This window comes from Puma concolor, chromosome B3, assembly GCF_028749965.1.
Source record: "Puma concolor isolate L17-30 chromosome B3, mPumCon1.1.hap2, whole genome shotgun sequence".
In the NCBI taxonomy this organism is placed as follows: Eukaryota; Metazoa; Chordata; class Mammalia; order Carnivora; family Felidae; genus Puma; species Puma concolor.
In genome coordinates this window covers 31,720,989-31,740,014 of record NC_141672.1, presented here as the reverse complement: position 1 = coordinate 31,740,014, position 19,026 = coordinate 31,720,989, and the positions used below count along the sequence as shown (strand labels likewise).

At 41.3% G+C, this 19,026-nt stretch overlaps 1 protein-coding gene across 16 annotated transcripts in view; it reads left to right on the top strand.

Annotated features, from left to right (window-relative positions):
- SIPA1L1 (signal induced proliferation associated 1 like 1) overlaps window positions 1-19,026 on the top strand; it is a 366,004-nt gene that overhangs the window by 18,802 nt on the left and 328,176 nt on the right. For all 16 annotated transcript variants that reach the window (XM_086709388.1, XM_086709371.1, XM_086709372.1 and 13 more), the window contains one exon: window positions 18,177-18,258. The gene's annotated coding sequence lies outside the window, so the exon portion shown is untranslated. The remainder of the gene's footprint in view (window positions 1-18,176; window positions 18,259-19,026) is intronic.

Here is a 19,026-nt window from a genome sequence, read left to right as displayed (position 1 = left end):
GTTTTTTATTTATTTTTGGGACAGAGAGAGACAGCATGAACGGGGGAGGGGCAGAGAGAGAGGGAGACACAGAATCGGAAACAGGCTCCAGGCTCTGAGCCATCAGCCCAGAGCCTGACGCGGGGCTCGAACTCACGGACCGCGAGATCGTGACCTGGCTGAAGTCGGACGCTTAACCGACTGCGCCACCCAGGCGCCCCAGAAAGCTACCTTTTTAATAATACATAACTATGATAATCCAAGTTCATTAAAGACATACCACATCCATACCTTGGTCTACCCACCAGCTGTTAACAAAGTCCATTTCTAAATAGTACCCAAATATTAGGGGCGCCTGGGTGGCTCAGTCGGTTGAGCGTCCAACTTCGGCTCAGGTCATGATCTCACGGTCCGTGGGTTCGAGCCCCGCGTCAGGCTCTGTGCTGACAGCTCAGAGCCTGGAGCCTGTTTCAGATTCTGTGTCTCCCTCTCTCTGTTACCCTCCCCCGTTCATGCTCTGTCTCTCTCTGTCTCAAGGATAAATAAACGTTAAAAAAAAAAAAAAGTTTTTTTAAAAAATAAATAGTACCCAAATATTCATCAGGCACTCGACAGATACTGAGCTGTTTTGTGTCAGGTACTGACTGCTGTGGCGGAGGTCCTGTGTTGAGTGTTGTGCAGATAATTTAGCAGACCTGTTCTCTAGATGCTTCCAGCTTGTTGGGGAAGTCGGGAAGAAGGGAGGAAGATGTCCAGTAGCAGACAAAGGAAATCATTTAAATATATTGGCTTTTCTCTTCTCTTCTGGCTTTGTATTGTGAAAGTATTGCATAAGGTTTTTTGGAAAATTTGGAAAATAGCAGAAAACATGAAGAAAAAGAAAAAAGTCCTCCACCCTTTTACCACCCAGTATAACTAACCACGGTTAATGTTTTCATGTTTCCTATCTTGTAAAAATGGCTTCTGAAAACAAGGAACCAGCGATTGTCCAGTAATCTGGAGGTGAAATCTGAAGGTGAAATCTGACAGGGGGAAGGAAGAGGCCCTGGGAGAACTGCAGCATTTTCTGCCATGGGCAGCGTGACATCAGCCTTGGGGGCAGCAGCAGCCTTGGGTGGGGGGGTGTCTGGATTCCTCTGGAAGAACACGCTGGGAAACAAAACCAAGAGCAGCTTTGACCTCAGATTTCTCTGTGAATAGTTTCTGAGTTACAAGTGAGTTGTGTCCTAAAACTTTGTAAGGTGGGATTTGGCATTCTAGATGTTCTTCTCAAATGTTAAATTTTATTTTAACCTGTTGGATATGAGTAAGACAAAGCCTGCCCTCGAGGACAGGGTATGAGAGCTGATTTACAAGTTACGGTGTGTCCACTGAGTGCTCATGGTTTAAGACCAGGAAGTTCACAACAGGAGAAGCCAAAAAAGGAAGTTTCATTTTTTGAAAGTCTGTTTCGTACCAATACTTTTTTGGATATTATTGTCTCATTAATTTTCATAGCCAACATCTGAGGAAGGAATTGCCCTCATCTGTGCAGTTTAGATTTAGAACGTGGACACAGAGGCTAAGGTGCATTCCCATGTTACACAGTGTTTCTTGGTAAGTGGTAGTGGCACATGTGGGCTTTGGGACTGGAGACCTGATTTCCATCCTACCACAGTGACCTCAGGTGGTTCCTCAACCTCTTTCCTCTTCTTTATTATTTTTTAAAGTTTATTTATTTATTTTGAGAGCGAGAATGCGAGAGAGTACATGCGCAGTCTGGGAAGGGGCAGGAGGGAGAGGGAGTGAGAATCCTCAGCAGGCTCCATGCTGTCAGCATAGAGCCTGATGCGGGGCTTGATCTCACGGACCATGGCATCATGACCTGAGCCGAAATCAAGAATCAAATGCCTAATCGACTGAGCCACCCAGGTGCCCTCCTCTTTTTTAAAAAGGGGACAGTGATGATGCTTAGCTCACAAGGTTATTGTCAAGAAGAAATGAGACAACGTAGTCACGCCCTCCCCACAGTTTGGGTTTAGTACCAATAGATGGGAGCTCTGATTATGATGGCAGTTGTGCAACAGCATATATAGGCACATAATAGACACCCAGTCCATGTCAACCGCCCATCCTCCCTTCTTACAAGCCTTCCTAGCTTTTTAGCTTTCCTGGTGGAAAGATACATTTCATTTAGGTTATAATGGTGGGTTCTTGGAAACATATTTCATCTGCGTTACACGGGAATATCCCATTGCATTATAGTTGTCTTTGAAAAGTTATCCTGAACATTTTCCCCTGGATGTTAGGATGGGGGAAGGCTAGGGGGAGGAAAGCTAAGAGCTCCCTGATGAAGGAGATAGCAGGGGGCAGAGGGAGGAATCAACTTGGGTATCTTCTCAACATAATTTGCTCCCTGCCTGCCTCAGCAAGGACTGCACTAAAGCCAAGTGTGGCTGGGATTTGTCACTGAGAAGAGTTTAAGAGGGCAGGGTGGGTGCTTATGTAGGAAAAATGTTATCCTTGCTTATCCATGCTTTTTCATTCACACATATTCAATCAAGAGTTTGTTGAAGTTCTCCTGCGTTCCTGCCACTGTCGGTCCTTGGGATTCAAAGGGCAGTCCATTCTCATGAAAGCATGCCAGGTTGACAGACGGGTAACAGAAAAGTACAAGTCACCTATTAAGTGCCAGGATAGAGAGAAGCTGGGGGAGCTTTGTCAAAATATGTTAAAATAATTTTTCTGTGTTTTCTTCTCCTGTTAGACCTTGAAGGCCAGGACTGTGTCTTTTGCAGTTTTGTATTCCTAGAGCCTAATCTTACATGCATCCTTGAATAAATATGTATTAAGTTCAGAGCTGGCACAAGGGTAAGGTAGTTTATAAATGGTGCATTTCAACTGTCTGTATTTTTGTGGAAATCTCAACCTGATAAATGGAGACACCTGATAAGTCCTTGATCTATTCTTAGAAGGTAAAAGAAGGAATTGTGACTCACTGATTTATGCTGAGAACTTTGGGTGAATGTGGCTTCCATTTCTTCATGATGAAGAGTCTTACAGCCTAGAATTTTAGAAGGAGGTTTCACAAAGCTCAGAGAAAAGATATGGTACCTCCAAGGCCAGCAGGACTATAAAAAGGAGTATGGTTTCGTCCAGATGGGTGGGAAGCTCCAAGAAACAAAAGTTGTGATTGTAGATTCCAAATCACACTGATAAGCAGAAATGGGGCCCGCTTCTGAAGGAGGCAGCGCAGCTGTTTAGGGCCATTGCAAAAGAAGCCAGATTAAAAAAAAAAAAAAAAAATAACAGCTTTATTGATATATAATTCACATACCATAATTAGCCCATTGAAAATGCATAATTCACTGGTTTTTAGGATATTCACAGCTTTGTACAACCATCACCACAGCCAGTTTTAGAACATTTATATCACCTCAGAAAGAAGCCCATGCCCTTTAGCTCTTGCCCCCCCCGCCCCCCCTTCTCGTCATTTTGGACCTAAGCAAGCACTGATCTGTTTGTTGTCTGTAGATGTTTCATACAAATGGAATCCTATAACATGTGGTCTTCTGTGTCTGGTTTTTTTCACCTAGCATGATGTTTTCAAGGTTCATCCATGTTGTAGCATGCGTCTGTACTTTAGTGCTGAGTAATATTCCATTGTATGGTTTTATACCATTTTTTTTATCCATCATTTGATGGACATTTGGGTAGTTTTTACTTTTTGTGTGTTAAGAATCATGCTGCTGTTCATGTGGTAAGTTTTTGTGTGCACATGTTTTCATTTCTCTTGAAATTGCTGACTTCTGTAGTAACTCTGTGTTTAACCTGCCAGGCTGTTATCCAAAGTATCTGTACCCTTCTGCTTTCCCACCAGCAGTAGGTGAAAGTTCCAGTTTGTCCACATCCTTGCCAACACTTGTTGCTGTACCGTATGGTGTTTTATTTCAGCAGTCCTTACGGGTGTGAAGTGGAATCTCATTGTGGAGTCAATTTGCATTTCCTTAATGACCAATGATGTTGATCATCCTGTGTTTATTGGTCACTGTATTATCTTCTTTGGAGAAACGTCTGTTCAGATCCTCTGTCCATTCTGAAACTGAGTTATATGTCTTTTTACTGTTGAGACTTAGGAGTTGTTTGCATGCCCTGAATCCATATCTTTGATCAGGTATGATTTGAAATAATTTTTTCTTATTCTGTGGGTTGTGTTTCTACGTTGTTAGGAAGCCAGATTTTAAGTGGCGTACAAAAGTGAAAGGGGCACATAGTAAGTATGCAGATAAAAGGATAGACCAAATGGTTACAGGTGTTTACAGGTTATATCTAGGATGACCTAGATATAGGTGGGGAAAAATCTGAAATTACCATAATGATTTCTACAGACTATTATAAGGATAGTGCATATCAAGTGCATCATAAAGATGAACTCACTGTGGCACAAAAACAGACACTCAGATCAATGGAACATAATAGAGAACCCAGAAATGGACGCACAAGTGTATGGCCAACTAATCTTTGACAAAGCAGGAAAGAATATTCAGTGGAATAAAGACACTCTTTTCAGCAAGTGGTGCTGGGAAAACTGGACAGCGACATGCAGGAGAATGAACCTGGACCACTTTGTGACACCATACACAAAAATAAACTCAAAATGGATGAAAGACCTAAATATAAGACAGGAAGCCATCAAAATCCTCGAGGAGAAAGTAGGCAAAAGCCTCTTTGATCTTGCCCACAGCAACTTCTTACTCAATCTGTCTCCAGAGGCAAGGGAAACAAAAGCAACAATGAACTGCCGGGACCTCATCAAAATAAAAAGCTTCTGCATAGCAAAGGAAACAATCAGCAAAACTAAAAGACAACCGACAGGATGGGAGAAGATATTTGCAAATGACATATCAGATAAAGGGTTAGTATCCAAAATCTATAAAGAACTTGTCAAACTCTACACCCAAAAACCAAATAATACAGTGAAGAAATGGGCAAAAGACATGAATAAACACTTCTCCAAGGAAGACATCCAGATGGCCAACCGACACATGAAAAAATGCTCTACATCACTCATCATCAGGGAAATACAAATCAAAACCACAATGAGATACCACCTCACATCTGTCAGAATGGCTAACATGAACAACTCAGGCAACAACAGATGTTGGCGAGGATGCAGAGAAAGAGGATCTCTTTTGCACTGTTGCTGGGAATGCAGACTGGTGCAGCCACTCTGGAAAACAGTATGGAGGTTCCTCAAAAATTAAATAGAACTACCCTGCAACCCAGCAGTTGCACTACTAGGTATTTATCCAAGGGATACAGGTGTGCTGTTTTGAAGGGACACATGCACCCCAATGTTTATAGCAGCACTATCAACAATAGCCAAAGTATGGAAAGAGCCCAAATGTGCATCAATGGATGAATGGATAAAGAAGTTGTGGTACATATATATGATGGAGTATTACTCGGCAATCAAAAAGAAAAGAATGAAATCTTTCCATTTGCAACTATGTGGATGGAACTAGACAGTATTACGCTAGGCAAAATTAGTCAGAGAAAGACAAATATTGTATGACTTTGCTCATATGAGGACTTTAAGACAGAACAGATGAACACAAGGGAAGGGAATCAAAAATAATATAAAAACAGGGATGGGGACAAAACAGAAGAAACTCATAAATATGGAGAACAAACTGAGGGTTGCTGGAGAGGTTGTGGGAGGAGGGATGGGCTGAATGGGTAAGGGGCATTAGGAATCTACCCCTAAAATCACTGTTGCACTATATGCTAACTAACTTGTATGTATATTAAAAAAAAAAAGAATGTTTTAATCGTAAAAAAAAAAAAAAAGATGAGGCTCAGTAAATCATCAGAAAATGAATACCTCTGTGTAATCACACAGGGTGAGAACGAGAACACTACCAGCCCCCTGAAGCCTTCTCATGTATGTTTGCCATCACTAGCCTCCATCTTCCCCAGAGGTAACCGCCCTCAACTTCTAACACCATAAATTTGTTTTTAAAGATTTTTGAAATTTGTAGAAATGGGATCCTAAAGTGTGTTTTCATTTGTGCCTGGTTTCTGTTGTTTAACTTGTAAAATCTATCCATGTGTTGCTTCTAACTATAGTTCTTTTTAAGTACTCTGTAGTTTTTCATTGTATGAATATACAACTGTTTATATATTCTATTCTTAAAATTTTTTTTAATGTTTATTGTTTATTTTTGAGAAGGGGAGAGAGAGAGAGAGAGAGAGAGAGAGCGAGCAAAAGAGCCAGCAGGGGAGAGGCAGAGAGGGAGACACAGAGTCTGAAGCAGGCTTCAGGCTCTGAGCTATCAGCACAGAGCCTGATACAGGGCTCGAACTCACGAACTGCAGGATCATGACCTGAGCCAGAGTTGGATGCTTAACAGGCACCCCTATATATTGTACTCTTGATGGATATTTGAGTTTCAGTTTCCTATCTTTGTTCTGCCCTTTGAGGTGCAAATGGGCATACATTTCTGTTGGATATATATCTAAGAGTGGACTTGATGTGACAAAGAGAGTATTTGTGTTCCACTTTAATAAACACAAGTTATATGCAAATTGGTTTTCAGTCTATAAAACAAGATGAGGAAGAAGAAAGAAGCTAGACCATTTAATCTTATTAAAGGAGGGAGTTAAGAGTCATTCACTCTTTCCTCTGCTGTTTTCTCTAGCAAAGAAAGTGGTTTTCAGACAGAGAATGGTAGAATACAAAAGATACAGTAAAGGGAGAAAGTTCTCATTCAGTTAAAGAAATGAGTTGTTTCCCAGCATACCCAAAACCCTGCAGTTATTTTCAAGGAACCCGCTTGGAAACCTCAAGGTGAGAAGGTGAGAGAAACTCCTGAAACCAGTGTTTTTGTTTTCTAAAGAAAGGAACATGGATTAAGTTTCATGTGAATTTCTGGCAGAAATCGAGTCTAGGTTTAAACAAGTGATTTGATAACACTGAGAGACAGAGGTAGTGGTTATCTGGAGCCAGGATGGTTTCTGTCATTCCAAAAATATTCTTCCAATTCCCAGAGGGTCCTGATAATCCTGGTGCCAGAAATACACAGGTGAATGTTAAGGTCCTGGTTTAGGATATTAGCTTGTTGCAAATTTTCATGGCGCATTTCCTTGCGTGCATCCTTTAAATGGCTCAATGTGGGGAAAACAGATTCTGGTAAGTAAGTAATTACAAAATGTATGCAGAGTGCCCATAAATCAGGTCATAAGGTACTTTGTGACCCTGGGAAGGAGAGGGGAGAAGAGGAAGTCTTTGAAGAGGTGAGGTTACTTCTAAAATGGGAAGAGTGGATAAGGTGGGGAGGGCAGGTACCAGCTGGCGTGGGTGTAAGAACATTTCTGCTATCCTGGGTAAAGTGATTAGGAGAAGCTTTCTACAAACGGGAAGATGTGGCTGGCTGACCACTGATTGGCCTCACAGTGAAAATCTTTGCGTGTCATGCTGAGGAGTTGGGACTTTTATCTTACAGGCTAGAGTAGCTCCGGAAAGATTTAAAATATCCCTGGAGCAGACAGAGCGGATTTGCGCTTAAAAAGTTTGCTAATAATGTGGAAAATAAAAAGTACTAATCTGAACCTAGGGCAACAGGAAGCTCTTACAAGAGCGAAGGTAGGGAGTCCACAGGCGGGGAGGCCAAGAACAGGAACAGATTCTAGAGGGATTTAGGAGAGACTAAAATAAGTCATTCTGTGCTAATTTTGCATTCTTTTTAAAAATACACTTTAAGAAGGTTGGATAGGTTATTAGTTAAGGGACTGCTGTCTTTTTATTTCAGCAGTGTCTAGTTTAACAAAATGCTGTTCTTATGAGTGAGATGGAAATATGAACTGGGTGTTTGGTGGGTTTGTAGCTTGTTGAAGAAATATACTTTACAAATAGGTTTAAAAAAAATGTTTAGTTTTTTGAGAGCGCCAATGGGGGAGGGGCAGAGAGAGGGGAAAGAGGATCCAAAGGGGGCTCTGAAGGGGACAGCAGTGTGCCTGATGCCGGGCTCAGTCTCAAGCACCTTGAGATCATGACCTGGGCTGAAGTCTGACACTCAACCTGAGCCACCCAGGTGCCCCTAAAATAATAGTTTTAATGGATTTGTGTCAGCTGGGATGGAAACCTTTCCTGTTGTGCTGGACTCTTTATTTCTCTGGGTTATTCATTTTTGAGTGACAGAGAGAGACAGAACGCGAGTGGGGGAGGAGCAGAGAGAGAGGGAGACACAGAATCCGAAGCAGGCTCCAGGCTCTGAACTGTCGGCACAGAGCCTGATGCGGGGCTCGAACTCACTGTGAGCGAGATCATGAGCTGAAGTTGGATGCTTAACCAACTGAGCCACATAGGTGCCCCTCTGGGTTACAACTTTTATCTTTTTTTTTTTTTTTTTAACACTGTTTTGTTTTTGTTTTTGTTTTTTTACACAATAAGCCCTATGCCCAACATGGGGCTTGAACTTACAAAACTGAAATCAATATTCGCATGCTTTACTAAGTCAGCCAGGTGCCCCACAACTTATCTCTTTTATCACAATGGTTTTATTGTTGGGAAATGTACATGTGAAGCAAAATTAGAAAGGTAAGGTAATGCAGTTGACAGAATCAAGGTTTTAAAATACATGTGTTCTGGGGTGCCTGGGTGGCTCAGTCACTTAAACATCTAACTCTTGGTTTTGGCTCAGGTCATGGTTTTGTGAGTTTGAGCCCCTGCGTCGAGCTCTGTGCTGACAGTGTGGAGCTTGCTTGGGATTCTCTCTCTCCCTCTCTCCCTGCCCCTTGCCCCCCAACTTGCACTGTCTCTCTCTAAAAATAAGTAAATAAACTTAAAAAAAAAAAGGAAGATGCGCATTCAAGGAGGTGAAATTGGAGGGGGCAGAAATTTTATTCTTTCATATTTGAAGCATAATATGTACAAGTACATAAATATACAGTATATATCTGTGGTATTAACATTTCATGGGGGAGCATGATTAAGGAAAATGTCTAAAACGTCTTCTTAGGGAGTGATAACAAAAAAAGGTTGAGAACACTGCTTCAACAAAAGAATTCAAGGGTTGGGGTGCCTGGCTGGCTCAGTCGGTGGAGCATGCAACTCTTTGATCTTGGGGTTGTAAGTTCAAGCCCCACATTGGGTGTAGAGATTACTTAAAAATAAAAATAAATCTAAAAAAAAAAAAAGGATTTAAAGGGTTGGAATGGTGTGCTAAAATCTGTGGTGGTAGTGGGTGGAGAGACACCTGAAAATGTCTACATTTAGGACCAAAGACCCTGTTATAAGATTGGAATATTTCTTTAAAAAAAATTTTTTTTTTAATGTTTATTTATTTTTGAGACAGCGACACAACATGAATGGGGGAGGGTCAGAGAGAGGGAGATCCAGAATCTGAAGCAGGCTCCAGGCTCCAAGCTGTCAGCACAGAGCCCGACGTAGGGCTTGAACTCACAGACTGTGAGATCATGACCTGAGCTGAAGTCAGACGTTTAACCGACTGAACCACCCAGGCGCCCAAGATTGGAATATTTCTTGACTTCTGTGCTTATGTGGAGGAAGAAAAAAAATAGTGTTAAGTTTCTTTGTTAATTTTATTTGACCTTAAACTCAGTATGAGTCTGCAAGGTGGATTTTGCTAAGAAACAAGTTAATGCAGCCTTAGGCTTCATTTATAAAAATGGATGTTACAGAATTTAAGAGTGTTAGCATTGTATTGTACCTCAAACTGGCCAGAACCTGATCTGGAAATCTGAAAAGTGGGAGGATCCAGTGGATGATCAGGAAGATGAGAGGTCCCAGAACCACGTGGAGAAATGTGAACGAAGCCAGAACAGAACTGGCTTATTGTTCAGTGTACCACAACGACTGTAAGAATTAATGGCTCGAATCCACAAACAATTGAACTGGGCAAGGCTGTATAATTAATAAATGAATGAAATCAGTATTTATTAAGTGCCTGCTATCGACGCTAGGCATTGTTCTAGGCACTGGGGACTCAGTACACGCTCAGCAAAATGGACAAAATACTTGTGCTCATGGAGCGTAGCGTTTAGTGCATGGAGACCGACAATAAACAAGGTAAGTTTGTAAAGTATATCCAGTAGGTGAAATAGTATTCCGGTATTGACAAGTACTGAGGAGGAAAAGTAAAGGGTGGAGGAAGGATGTAAAATATTGGGGAGTGGTGGACATGTTCGTGAAGCCAGGCCAGAGAAAGCCTTATTGAGAAGGTGATTGAAAACAAAACAAAACAGAACTTTATAGTACAGTATAAAGAACATAAAGAGTGCAAAAAGCACAAGTACGCAGTGGGATGAGTTTTCTTGAAGTGAACATGTTTGTGTCATCAGCACTCAGATTAAGAATAGAATGTTACTAGCCCCTCAGAAGGCTCAGTCACCCCTTCCCAAAGTATTACCCCATTGATCACTAATTCCAGAACTTGCTATTGGCCTGTTTGTGAGCTTTATATTAATGTAATCATGTGCAATATATTCTTTTGTTTCTGGCTTCTTTCATTCAACATGGTTTGTGAGATTCATCCGTGATCTTCCAAGTATTTGTAGTTCATTCATTTTTGTTGCTGTAGAGCTTTCCGTTGTGTGATGATGATTCCTCGGCAAGTGAATAGTGTTCCCTTTTCTGTGTTTGTCTCTGGTGAAGACGTCTATGGGGGATGTAATTAGAAGTGGACTTGCTGGGTCGTGTGGTATGAGTCTGTTCATTTTCGTAGATACTGAGAAACAGCTTTCCAAAGTGGTTATCCACCGGCATGGTGTGGGAGCTCCACATTCTTGACAACACTTGATATTTATTGCCTGCCATTTAACTAGCTGTTCTGGTGGGTGTTAGAGGTATTCCACTGTGGCTTTAATTTGCATTTCCCTGTAGATTTAGGGCAGGTGAGGACTTTTTCATATGTTTATTGGCCATTTTTTTACCACTTTTTGGGGCGATGGAAATGTTCTGTATCTTCATTGTGGTAGTGAGAGGTGGTTGGTTACGGATGCGTTCTGAGAGCAAGGCTGACATGATATGTTTATGATCTGGAAATGGGGTGGGGAAAAGAGCAGCCAGGAATGGCATTAGGTTCTATTTTTATTTTTTGCCTTAGCAACCTGAAGGAGGGGAGGTGGGACGTTGGAGATAGAGAAGGTGCAGAAAATCTGGAGCAGTGGTACCAGACTTGCATGTTACAGACCTAATTTAAAAAAATTTTCAGCATTTTACGAAGAAAGGCCATTTGGATACGAAAAGGATAGAAAGGACATGGTCTCAAAATAAAGAGCAGCCCTTTCAATTGCATAAATGTAGCTAGCTTTATGAAATACTCATAAACGATCCCCTCACCCCTTATCTCCCTGAGGACCTACACTTGTGGGCATTGGTTTGCAGACTAACTTTGGAACCCACTTATCTGTAGTATTACATACGTATTTTTTGTCTTCGATATTACTGATGAATGAGCATCACCTCTATCCTTAAACTTGCAGTAGATTGAGGTTAGAGTCTAAATATGAGAAGCCATAAAAAAAGCTTCAAAGCAGGCCATGTGTCATTTCTAGCCCAGAAATACTCCATTTCTTAAAAAAAGAGCCAGAGCAAGAGCCAGGTGCATCTCAAGGGCACATATGGTGCACGTGTAATCATAGTAAAGCTCTGAACTCATCTTAGTAACTTCTTGCCTTGAAGCTCTATGAAATTATTGTTTCTCAGATTTTGTTTTGAAGAAGCCAAGCTCGGAGTTTTCTTTAGCAAGTTCATTTGCCTCATCCTTAGGGGAAAGTACCATTATTTTTGACTGTTGTGTATTTCCATTGTCCCCACCACCAGTGTGAAGTTAGCTAAGCGTGCTGCAGAGCATTAGCTGAAAGCAGTTCGGGGCAGCTGGAGTCGCTCTGAGTGCCTGTGACCCAGAGTGTGGTGGGCGCTAACTTCAGCAGACCTGTCTGGAATCTCTGTTCATGCATACTTGTGCTGTCCTTTGAATCGAATACCCACTCTCAGTTTGGCAGAGCTGAGTCGCCTTCTGAATGAGTATCATTGTCATTAATTGGCTTCAGAAGTGCATAAGTGATCTTTTACATAAAAGTTTTGCCTTTGAGTATTACCTGAGAAATATTTTGTGCAGTTTGATAATATAGAGTAATTTGATTATTCAGAGATATCAAATGTCCTTTGCAAGATTCTCCTGCCATTTCAAAGAAAAGTATTACTAACCACTGATTACTTTTCTCATCTTTGTCAACTGATTTTATGGGACTTAATGTCTTCCTACCAAGAAGAGAGTTTTATTTTAATACATGCAATCACTTCTTGGTGTTTCCAGTCTGCTTTTGGTGTGAGATAAGAGGGTAATATTTTAGTTACCTGATGTGCCTGTGGTTTTAACATTTTGGTCTTGCCCCGAGGGATGGGTGAAGGTAAGTGAAAAGTTCATTGCTGCTTTGTGAATTAAGTTGTGCCTTGGCACAGAGTGCTGATCATTTTGGCGTTGCAACACGGTATTAGATCACCTTGTCTGCAGTTTGGGAATGTTTGGGAAAGTGCAGGCTTCTCCATAAACTTGAGCTGGTATAGAAAGTGATGTTTATTGTATCCTGTCCTCAAATATCTCGCCAAGTTACTGTCATCAGACTCTTTATTGATAGGAAATTAGTTAGGCAAAAATCATTTTCTTCTCCTTGCGTGGCAGAGGTGATGAAATTTATGAGAAAGTGCATATAAGGGAAGGTTGGAAGTGTTGATTATGGATTTGAGCCCTGGCTGGAAACAAAGAACGCTTGACTTACAGTGGAATGTTCAGTGTGTTACTCGTGTCTTTCAGTCTCAGCTCTCGTATATGGAAATAATGAAAGGGATATGTGCCGTGTGAATTGGTCAGGGTTTTTGGTTACAGATACTGAGATCTATTCTACTGAGTGTAAGCAGAAGGGGATTTATGAGGGGTGATAGGCAGCTTAGCAAATCGTCGGGAGGGCTGAAGACAGAGCCCATAGGCTGAATTTCTGGGAATGGTGGTCAGTGCTGCACTGTGGAACTGGCCCTGTGAGGGGGCTGCTGCCCCTGCCTGAGTCAGGATTCTCCAAATCAGGAAGCCAGAGCCAGGATCCCTCCACGCTGCCAGCAGAGTGGCTGCTTCCCCCTTGCTTCTTTTCCCACGTGATGTGATGTGACTCTGTCCTGAAGGAGTCCCATGTGGTACGTGTGGTTGGCAGAACCTAATTCACAAGCCTTGCCAATACTGTAGGGCAAAGAAAGCTAGAAACCTAATCCTTCCATCCCAAATCACTGTATTTGCTTTCTTCTTAATTCTGCGTTGGGAAGGTAAGCTTTCCTCAGAAGGGAGCTGGTAAACAGTGGTGAGAAGAAGTACAGATTTGGGGCCTCTGAATACGATGCTTATCACAGCACCTATTTGTAATAGTATAGTAGTAAGAATACTAATAGATTACAAGTAACTTTGAAGGAAGCCTACCATTTAAAAACATGCTTTTTAAAATTGGGGGTGGTAGTGCGTGAGGAATATTTAAAATCCCAGCAGGTGCATGCTTGTGTTAGTTTAGGATTTCTGTATTAGTTTAATAAGAGTATGTTGATAATAAAGCCAAGACAAAAATAACTGTCTTTTTTTTGCAAGTTCTTTTGTCCTTAGTCAACTAGTCCAGACTCGTTCTTGTGAATCTTTTGATCCGAGAGGGAGAGTTAAGACTCTGTGCGTGGTTCAGTATAAATTCATTACTTTCTCAGAAGAACAAAGTATATGGATCTGTGATGGTAGGTTAGCATTATTATAATTTTTTGGGTGTGGTTATTTACCTAACTTTTTTTCTGAAATGGATCTAGCCCTGGAAGGGATTTGGAAATCATGTGGTCCGGTGCTCTGATTTCATAGTCGAGGAAATCGAAGGCCAGGGAGTAAAGAGATTTGCTCAGGGTTCGACAGCTGGTCGGTGGAGGAGGCCTCCTGATTCCACAGCCTACCTGGTCTTTCCCCAGTAACCTCTCTGGGGAAGCACTGGTTTCTCCCCATTGGGATGAAGCTCCAGTGCTTCCTGGGCTCTTGTGCTGAGATTTGAGTCCTGGTGTCATAGTTTGGATGGCTCAGTGGGTTGTTGGTTGGATAATACTGCGTGCTATTCTTCTGTGCGTCAAGTAATACTTGGAAATTTATTCCTGAGTTTTAAGGAAAATGGATCACAGAAGTAAGAATTTAGTTCAAACTAACACGGGGGGGGGGGGTGGCGGGGAGAAAACCCCTTCAATGACCATGCCTAATTGAAGATGTAAGTTTCACTTGGCGTAAACTGATGTGCAAAAATGAAGGCGGTTTCCCCACAGCTCTCTTCTGTTTACACTTCTGGGCTGTTCATAAATTTGCTCCTATGCCGTTCTTTTGAGGAGGCATTGCTGGTACACGCGCAGTCAGTACAAGGTAAAAATTACTAGGAAACTTTAGTTTGACTCACTTCTCAGCTCCTTCAGGTCTGTGCTCAGGTGCTGCCTCTGTTGTGAGCCACTTAAGATTGCAGTTTGCCTTCCCTTCGTTCACTCCTGAATCCCCTTATTTTGCCGCCCTGGACTCCTTTTCCATTGCACATGGTCCCTCTCACGATACAGATGTATCTCCCATGTCATTTGTGTTTATGTTATGTTTACTGCTGATGAGTACCTGATATATCTTACGTCTGTATTACGTCCATGTATTCTGTGGGTTGTGTCTCCATTAGATTACAAGCTCCATGAAGGCAGACTTTTGTCAGTTCGTGTATTCCCACCAGAAGAGTAAGTGGTGCCTGCCCGTAAGAGGTAGTCAGTATACAAATGCATGAACTTGGCAGAAGCAACTACTCTTTAGGGTTTCTACTAGTAAAATGCCAGGTTCATGGTCCTCATGTTCATGTTTTTTTCATGCACTCACCGGGGATGGCAAAATCACCAACTGGTACATGAAGAAAATAAATTACCTTAAGAGTATGAGTTGTGTTGTAAACAAGTTTTCTGGAACTTCTTGCTTATTTGGCAATAAGCAAGAAACTCAGTTTCAGATGAAAAAAAATCATTACATTTGCAGATATTAGTGGAACATGGAACATATTCTTTAGACTTTAAAATGTAGATTACTAAGTGGTCAAAATGTACACAGAAATTCTCAGATACAGATTTGGGTGGTAGCTGGTTTTAAACCTAATTGATAGAAAAACTTTTCATTTTCAGCATTGGTGGCACATAAGCCAGGTTTCAGACTATCAAGGTCCTGAGGCGGCAGGGGTGGGAAGAGGAAGGAGTCAAGTTCTGGGGAGAGTTGAAAAAACACTTAGTAGTCATCCAGATGTGAAAGTACATTTCCACACCTGTTCCTAGAAGTTGAAACACAAGACAGAGAGATACAATGAATGCAGATGAAGTCCATCGTTTTCTAAAATTTTCAAAATTTTCACTTCTCTAACCTGGTGGTAGCTTCCTGCTAAGTTCTGGGGCATAATGTAACTTTTAAATGTTCATTTTTATTGTTTAAAGATGTATTTGACTTTTAGAATTCAAGGGAAATAAAGATGATCCTTAATGTCTTAAGAAGATGTTAAGAAGCCTAGGAAATATCTTGGAAATAGACTATACTGGCTTTTTATGTCCGCTTGAGCCCAAAGGGTAAATGACTTGCCCGACATCACACGATGAACTCATGGTAGAATTGGTACTCATTTTTGTCACAGGTTTTAACTGAAGTGTCCTTAAGAAGAGAGGAATGTACAGGCCTTGGAGATAGATAACCTAGGGGCAGTTATGAATTTGTTCATAGATTGATGTTTTATCTTAAAGGTTTCAAAAATTCATGCAGATATTTCATCCTATACAAATTGCATTCTTCTCTTTTGATGTGTCTAAGCATGCACATTTTGTGCTTGAGGAATTGTCATCTGGAATTGGAGGAAATGAACAGAATCAAAGATCACCTTACATTATTGTGTTAGAAGTGTTTAAAAAATCAGAATCTTAAAAGAAAACTACAGTGGAGCAATACATTTATTTGATCTGCTCTGAAGTTAAAAATACATTATAATAGAGGAAATTAATTATAGTGCAGTGAAAATATACCTTGTTTTCACCTCAACTTGGGAAGAATGGATTGCTATTTTTGTTAATTCAGCATTCTGTAAGTGAAGGAAGGCATCTTGCTTTGTGGTTTTTTTTTTTTTTTTGCTAGAGGTACAGGTTTGGAAGTGATCAGTATTTTTTTAAAAAGAGGCTTTTAGGGGCATGTGGGTGGCTCGGTCGGTTAAGGGTCCGACTTTGGCTTGGGTCATGATCTCGCGGTCCATGAGTTCGAGCCCCGCGTTGGGCTTTGTACTGACAGCTCAGAGCCTGGAGCCTGTTTTGGATTCTGTGTCTCCCTGTCTTTCTGACCCTCCCCCATTCATATTCTGTCTCTCTCTGTCTCAAAAATAAAAATAAATGTTAAAAAAATAAAAAAAATAAATAAAAAGAGGCTTTTGTATATAATTTTGTACATATGGTTTCCCTGAAGATTAGATCATGTTTGTGTGGAGAAAGACAGCCAGCTCCTCCCTACCCCTTCCCCAAGCAGGGAATTAATTACTCTAAAGGTTTTGCTTCTTAATCTTTTGTGTTAATCTTTTTTTTTTTTTTTTTTTTTTGCAACACATGGTTAAATGAGATTTTTATCCTGCAGACTGATTTGTAGCTTGATTTTAATAGGCTCCAAAATATCGTTTCCACAGTTGATGAAAGGGCAGGGTGTGATAGGAAGAGCCCCAGGCTGGCAGTCAGGAGATTTTGACTTAATCTTATCTGTAGGATGAGGGTTTTACAGTGGTAATGGGGTACTGCAGTCTCTTCCAGCTCCAGGAGCTTATGATATGTATTTGGTCATAATCTGCTTAGTACCTCCATACCCGTATTTCCTAAAATGTAAATTTACAGGCGGTGTGTGTGTTTCAAGTTTCACGGTCTCCCCAGGAAGCAGTTCCCTCAGGATGAATACTTTGGGGGCCTGTGCCCCCTCGCTTCAATCTGGCTGGTGGGTTCTCCTATGTGACTGCAGGGGAGTCACTCCGAGAGAACTTGTCGAGCAGTCACTGGTGACTCATGAAAGACCCTTCCTTCTGCTGCTAAGCAGCCTAAGTTCCATTAGCCTCTTAGCATTTTTGAGACAACCCCCGAGGGTGAGGAATTTTCAGATGGGGCCTGGAATCTTTAGGAACTGGACAGTTGCCGCCCTTGAGCAGTTTGTCACTTGGAGTCCTTGTATTGATGTTGGAAGTAGCCATCTAAATTTTTGTGGTCTTACTACATTTGCAGATTTTCCACTGGTCAGAGGTGCAAATGTGAGGAGGCCTTTGGCAGAAAGGCCCCCATGATTGTTTCACCACGCTAGTGTCATGTACCCGTGGTCTCTTTCTCCTTGAAGTTGTCCCGTGGCTTGTGTGTTTTCAGTTGTGTGTATCACACTGGCTAGTTTACTAGCTCTAGGTGGATACGCAGAAATACCCTGCAGAATTAACTGGATTCACGTCCCAGTCTGGCAGAGTTGTATGTTGAGAAGCCCAAATACAGAATGTGTTGGCAGGCACGTCCTGGCACATGGTGAGTGATTTGTGGGTGGGAAGCAGTGCAGCTCTGTGGTTAAGACAACCGGGCCGGAAGCCCCTGCTCCACGATCGCGTTTGATTGTAGTTTAGTGCCCAACACAGACTCGTTTGTCTTGTTTTTAGAAATCGTAGCTCCAAGGTCAGAGACAGCCATAAAGCCCCTGCATTATTTTGTGATGTAGCTCTCATTCTTTTTCACGTCTTCTGGATTTGAAGTTTTGAAGATTTGAAGTTTTGTGCTCAAGTACAGTCTGGATGGAGTAAGGTGCCCGTTAAAGTCTTCTTTTGAGGCTGAAGAAAGCCTTTATTTCTCTTTCATTTCCCCAAGGTATGACAGTATTAGAGCAGATGGAAGGCTGGAGTTTGAGCTTAAGTTGTGTGAAAACTTTATCAGCCAATTGGCTGACTCTTAATGATGAGACAGGAAGAACCACCCACGTTTTCCATTTTGGATTTGAGTCACAGAAAACAGGTTTCCTGCAGAAACCATTTGGCTTCAACAAGTGTACGGAAATCTCATCTTTGATCAGATTGATGTTTTTATCTTCATTGTGCATGTATTTCCAATTAATTATTTTCCCCTTTTTAATCCATAGGTTCAGTTTCAAATGTGAATGACAGTAAACTAATATCCAAGATTCCTGTATAAGAAGTAGATCAAAAGGACTGTACTTTCAGGTAAGGAGCTAATTTTACTTTATCTTTAATAATACACAGCTGCTTTGGCAGGAGTCTGGCATGTCCCCTACCCCCTTTCACGTGAATAGAAGTATAGGTGAATTTTTTAAAAGGCAGCAAATTGATTACCCTAGACAGGTTTCCACCTGTTTGGGGTTATAAGAGGTGTCAGCCGAGTTGGCTACTTAAAGCCATTAGAGAAGCAATCAATATGTGATGGCAGTTAACACACATACACACTCATAATGGCCTAAAGTTGTATTTAAGTTTTTTTGTTTTTTTTGTTTTTTTAGATGGAGGAAGGAAATCATCCTGTCTTCTGATACCTACCCTTTCCTTCCCATAATTGATCGATTACTCTGTCATCTATTTTCCATGTATTTGAAGTTTAAACACATAGATGATTTTCAGATTAATTTCTCTACCTCTGTGGCATCCCAAAGTACAAGCATAGCTCTGGGCATAAGAGATCATAGGAAAAGCCCTGTACTTGAAGTAATTTGGAATTTACAGGGCTAGTATTTAGAAATGAATTTTCCCCTGGAGGAAAGGGAACTGTGCAGACCAGACACAAACAGCTCCCCCCAATCAAAAAAACATTTGCATAGAAAACATTGTGCTGACTTGGGATTGTCATAGTTTTCTGGATACAAATAAAAGCATATTTCATAGAAGTCACATATTGGCTTTTTAATCAATTACCTAGTTTTTCTAATTGATTTTGAGGCATTGAGTCTTCCTCCCACCCCCATATTAGCTTTTGCACCT